General features: G+C 33.2%; 1 pseudogene; it reads left to right on the top strand.

Annotated features, from left to right (window-relative positions):
* Positions 1-4,027: 4,027 nt before the first annotated feature.
* LOC137615459 (uncharacterized) overlaps positions 4,028-6,200 on the top strand; it is a 13,450-nt pseudogene continuing 11,277 nt past the window's right edge.

The following is a 6,200-nucleotide window of genomic DNA, read 5'->3' as shown; positions in this document are numbered from 1 at the left end:
CCAATACCATAGAGAGAGAGAGAGAGAGAGAGAGAGAGAGAGAGAGAGAGAGAGAGAGAGAGAGAGAGAGAGAGAGATGAGCAAACCAGTGAATAAAGCAATCAGTCATCTGATAGGTAACAACCGATTGAATTGTTCCATATCTACAACAATAAATATTATAATTAGATAAGATAGATAGATAGATAGAGTGCTTGATATAAAAAAAAATCAAACAAAATAAGTTGCAACTTAAGCTACCTTCTCAGAAAGAGAGCATGAAGGGAAGGGAAAGAACGGAGAGGGATGGATGGCGTGGAGGTGGAGAGAGATAGCTTGAAGCAGGGGGAGAGCAGGTGAGGGATGAAAGGAGAGGGGGGGAGAGGGTGGAGGTAGAGGTTCTGTATATTATTGTTCGGTTTTGTGACTGGATGATTGAGATTTTGCCCTTTGGCATAGGGGCAAGTGTCTTTATAATTAATAATTAACGATTCATTATACCCCTATAAATTTCCTCACTGGGTGTAATACCCTATAGCAACATCTCGTATTGATACGACTGCTCGTTTCAGAATAATTGCAAAAAATCGCACATGCACTGTCTGTGAAACCCATAGTAGTAATATGACAAATTTATATGAATTATATTTCCAACAAATTAAATAAAAAAAAAAAAGAATATTCCCAGGAAGAACTCCAAAAAGGTTGACCAAAACTCTTTATGTGATACTTACAGTAGAATAAAAAAAAAAAAAGTTACAAAGAAAAGTCTCTGAAACGACTCTTGCTTGAGCTCTCCCTTCAGCCTTTATTCAGAGGTCCATAAAGCTCGTGGGTTTGATGGAATGGGGGAACGAGGAAAATAAATCGAAGTTCTTACACTGTTCCCTGCCTATCTGGGGTGAGGAGAGAAAGAGGAAAATTATTGACTTGTATTGATCGGTCTGGAATTGAACCACTTGTCCTACTCTGTAACAGGGCGTCAGTAATCGGGTTAGTTTTACCATGAAATAAAGTCCAATCAATCAGTCAACTCTTGAAAAAAAGGCAATATAATTTTTTGATCTCAACGTTTCAAAATCAACTGGGAGCGACGAAAATAGCAATTAATTATCATAAAGTCTTGGGTTGCAATAGCTTATATGAAGCGTCACTCCTAGCATTCTGCGTGATCGGAGTTGGGGACTCGGTGTAGGCTAGAGATGAGGGCTTGGGGAAGTCTATAGGTTTACCTGCTGAGTCGTTAGGAGCCATTGGCTTGCTCACCCTGATCCTAGCTTGGTGGAGAGGGTCTTGGGCGCTAAACATATTCATATAAGGTCAGTCTCTAGGGCAGTGTCCTACTACAGTATTGTCACTATCCCTTGCCGCTGCCATTAATGAATAATCTTTAAACCTACTCAAAATTAATTTAAGATAATACTGATCTTACTTTTTATTCAAGCAGCATATGCTACCTAACCAACTAAAATCCATTTTTATTATTTGATAATAAATAAATGGTGCAAAAGACTTTTCATTATAAAACAACGATCGCAAAAATATGATTATAGTTAATATAACACTAAAGATCAGCTCAATTAAAAGAACTGAGAAAGAATTTTACTATAGAATTCAATATTCTCATGGAATTACCTTCATAGCATCGTAAGAAGAATTGTAACGACAAAGAGAATAAGGACAGTTTTCGTTAATTTTGCATGAAAGATTTAGTAAATAATTCGAAGGAATTAAGAAAGTTGACTCAAGCTGATATTAGTCATCAAAAAAAAAAAATATATAAAAATAGTATTTGAGGAAAAGCTTCTGTGGGGGTGTTATAGCCAGCCAAGCCGCGTCTAATTGGGTCAAATTATTAGTATTTTGGCCCTAAAAACGCACACACCCATATATATATATATATATATATATATATATATATATATATATATATATATATATATATATATATATATATATATATATATATATATATGTATATATATATATATATATATATATATATATATATATATATATATATATATATATATATATATATATATATATAAAAGGATACCAGGAAAATGTAATGCATTATCATACGACAATAAGATTAAATTTATGAAGATAAATTATTTCCCATTAATTAAAAAAAAAAAAAAAAAAGGGAAACCCAAGTATAATAATCAACCGTTGGGGGAAGGAATAGTGTCAGCCAAACCCGAATGTAACAATGGAATGTGAAAACTCGTCAAATTAGATTAAAGAGAATTGATATAATGTTGCAGATCAGGTAATAGAGCAAAAACCAATTAAAGAACTATTTCATTTTTGTTAGCTAATTATTTTTCATTTTTAAGAATTTACAATCTTTAAGAAGCTCCAATGTACGTTTCATATCCTTTATCATTTTCCCTTTTCTCTGTTCCATGAGTCATTTATTACAAATACATATGATTATCTATAACATTTCATTTTTCTTTCAATCCCCAAAAGGGTATATAAACTAAAAAGCACAAATTTATCCCTAATTGATAAAGTGTCATATGGCTATTCATTGTGTATATTGGTGAAAGATATGCCCTTTCACTTTTAAAATTTCCCTTAAATCTTTCAAACATATCTCTTCTTGCCGTTCTGATTGTTTGTATTTCCAAATCAAAAATTGTGTTATTACTATTCTAGCGAGTTTTCGAAATCTCGCTTTCAAAATTTCACCATAAACCAAATAATGACTGAAAGCTTCATTGCTAGAATCGTCTTTAGTTACAAACTTCGAATTAATTCGGTACAAATATTCGGCTGCAACTTTTTTATCATTAGTGTTTTTACTTCTTGTTAAAAGATGGCAGCACACGTCCCTTGTTCAATTCGTATGAATAATTCTATCCAATTGTAAAAGGGTGATAGATGGACACTTGAGTAGAAATATGTGAGGTAGATATAGATTATGTAAAACTCCAATTAAGTTGGCTATTTTGGCTTATTTTTTAACCAAATTGACGTCAGGGAATGTTCCAGAACACAAGGATTAAAAAAACTTTGCACATTGTTTATTTTCATGGCCAATAGATGGCCTCAGCAGTGCACTACGAAATTTCTAATTAACCTCATCATCCATTCATTATAATTTCTATCAATTCATTTTTGTTGCTAGTTGGGCCAAAAATTGCTATAAAAAACGCACGTGAAATCGATGCTCTTTGTTGTCTGGCCACAACCTAATTCCAGGAACTTACAAAGTTCTCGATAAATGTCACAACAATATTCCCTCAGCATACAATCGTTAGTTTAATTACATGGGGGGGGGGGGGGTGTCTGTGAGGTGGGGGGTGTCTGTGGGAAAGGGGGGGGGTCACAAGAACGCCAGATGTACTGAAATCGGTGAATCAATCGAATAATTACACAGTCATTTGATCTGATTTCCAATTACCTTTTATGTAACCTAAAATAATTATTACGTCTCACGGTATTACATGTATTATTAGTACAAAATACATAAAATAACAACATTGATACATTCTGAAAAGCAAAATTACTCAGACTCCTATATCTCCCGCCCTTACATCGTAACGAGTTTTAGTTTACCTCCAATAGATGGCAGCAGGGGCACCTTTTCCCAACTAATGTAGTGTATCATTTGACGACACCGCGTTAAAAAAAAAAAAAGTGCTAGGAAGGTAGAAGCTAGAGAATTGGTAGTTGGTGGATTGTCCAACGATCTTTTCTTTGTGGTATAAAAGGCAAGCTACTGATGAAGATTTCACAATATTTGAGTAACAGAAGGGGAACTGTTATGTTTCAGGGCTACGAGTCCACTGAAAAGTATTTTGAACTTGGTACTCCACAGGGGGGTGTGCTTAGCCCCATGATTTTTAATATATTAATGGATGAAATTGCAAGTTATGAATTTCATGGAAATTCACAAGTAATCATTTATGCGGATAATATTCTCATACAATGCAAGTCAGAGGAGACTTTGAGTATTATGTTGGCTGAAATGTCAGATCTTTGTATATCTTTAGGTCTTGTGGTAAATGAGATTAAAACAAAATATCAATCACGAATGGTAAGTGATAAAGAATTCTGGCTGAATGGAGTAAAACTAGAAAGAGTAACAAGTTATAAATATTTGGGTATGTATATTGGTTTTGGTAAAATAATGGATCAAATTACCCATGTGAAGAACATCTGTAGCCTACATCTCGGCTTAAACCATTACATGTTTTGTCTAATCATGGTAACGGTGTTGGTATTCCAATATTAAGGTCTGTATATCTTGCCACTATTAGAAGTATCATAGACTACTCGGCTCCAGTCTTATGTAGTTTTTCAGATAAAGATTTTCGCCCCTTGGAATTGTTGCAAAACGAAGCTATGAGGTTAATATTAGGTTGCCCTAGAACTGCAAGGATTGAAATAATGCGAATGGAGCTGAATTTCCCGAGTGTCACTCAAAGAATAAGAGAGTTGACAGTCTTCTCAATTATAAGACTGATTAGACAAAATGATAGGCATTTCAAAATTATTATAAATAGATATGTGACAGGCGTTCCAGGTTTCTTCACACTGAATGAATATTCACGAAAGCTTTGTAAAATATTGAATGACTATAATGTTTTTGATTTCTATGTACCTTTGCCAAGTTCACGTCCAATAAAACCTTGGATTACTGAGAAAGTAGATATAAGTATAGAGCAACTTGATTTGAGAAAAAGGGACAGCAACCCCCTTGAACTTAAACAGCTGTTTTTGGAAAAGATATCTCGGTACCCAAAGGATGCGGTGATTCATGCTTATTGTGATGGTTCTGTAACCGGATGTCGAGCTGGTCCTAGTGTTGTAATTAAAGAATTTTCTGAATTTGGTTATAGTACAGAGGAGAGAATATCTAAGCGTATTGGTGATCACAGCTCATCTACCACTGCTGAGCTGTTTGCCATATATGAGTGTTTGAAATTTGGAATTGATAAGGAAAAATCTATAATATGTTTTGTTGACAGTCAGAGTGCTCTTTTGGCTTTAAATGCCAAATTGCCTTCTGATGAGGAAACAGTTACCAAATGCAACGAGTACATTTCTGTCATAAAAGGGTCAGGATACAGTGTGAAATTCGTCTGTATACCCTCACATTGTGGTATATGTTTTAACGATGTTGCTGATGAATTAGCAAAACAGGGGTGTAATAAAGAATCTATAGATTACGCCACTTCAGTTAGTATGAGGAAAATAAAGTCACACATGGCCAGAGTAAGGGAAGGATGGGACATTGAGAATGCTAGGACAATCATGAGTAACGGCAGTAACAGTATGTCTCATTATGATTATGTTAGTAACAATACACGTTTTACTTATGGAAAGTCTTCAGCTAAATGTGACGGAATTGTTATGAGACTTAAGCTAGGCTATAAATACTATTGGGAATATAACATTACATTATGGAATGTAGTTCTTTGGCGGAATTTAGGAATCTTGATGATAATTTTTAACAAATGGTGTGTTTTTTCATTAACAATAATTTGTACAAGAATATTGCGAATAAATTAAAAAAAAAAATGATATAAGGCACTAAAATTGAGAAGTTACTATATTACTTTTTATTTGTATAATGTTTAGTGTTTTCTGCAGTAATATGGAATTTGAAATGGAAGTGGTTGTTCTCTGTACATTAGATAATAGTTCTCCTTTTATGTGAAAACGGGCTATAAAATGTATTTTATGTAAAAAATGTTATGGTTATTCTGAACATGTTAATCAGTTTCAAGTGTAATTGTGGCGTTCAAATTTATTATAACAGGGATTTATTTGGTTTAGTCTATTTCTACTGAAACTGAGGACTTTTTACTAGAAAGTTTTGTTTTATGAAAATTATAACTAAGATTAAGTATTATGTAATTTTGAAACTGTGAAAGCCATATAAGGCTTGTCACTTATGTAATTTCGAAATTGTTCTCCATTGTAAAAAACGAGTTATAATATCATGGTTTTTGGGCTGTCTAGCAAGACTAACAGATCCTTTTGACGTCTTTTTATGTCAATAAACTGTTAAAATTAAAATTAAAATATCTTTTGATTCATACATCTATTTTAGTCTATTTCTACTGAAACTTGGGGATTTTGCTGGATTATTTGTTTTATCAAATTATAACTATGATTAAGTATATAATTTCAGTCTCTGTTAAATAAACATATAAGGTTTATGCTAATTTACTTTGGGTAAATTCGAAATTATTCATGTA

The sequence above is a fragment of the Palaemon carinicauda genome, chromosome 2 (genome assembly GCF_036898095.1).
Source record: "Palaemon carinicauda isolate YSFRI2023 chromosome 2, ASM3689809v2, whole genome shotgun sequence".
NCBI lineage: Eukaryota > Metazoa > Arthropoda > Malacostraca > Decapoda > Palaemonidae > Palaemon > Palaemon carinicauda.
Note: the sequence above shows the minus strand (reverse complement) of the source record. Positions and strands in the feature narration are given on the sequence as shown.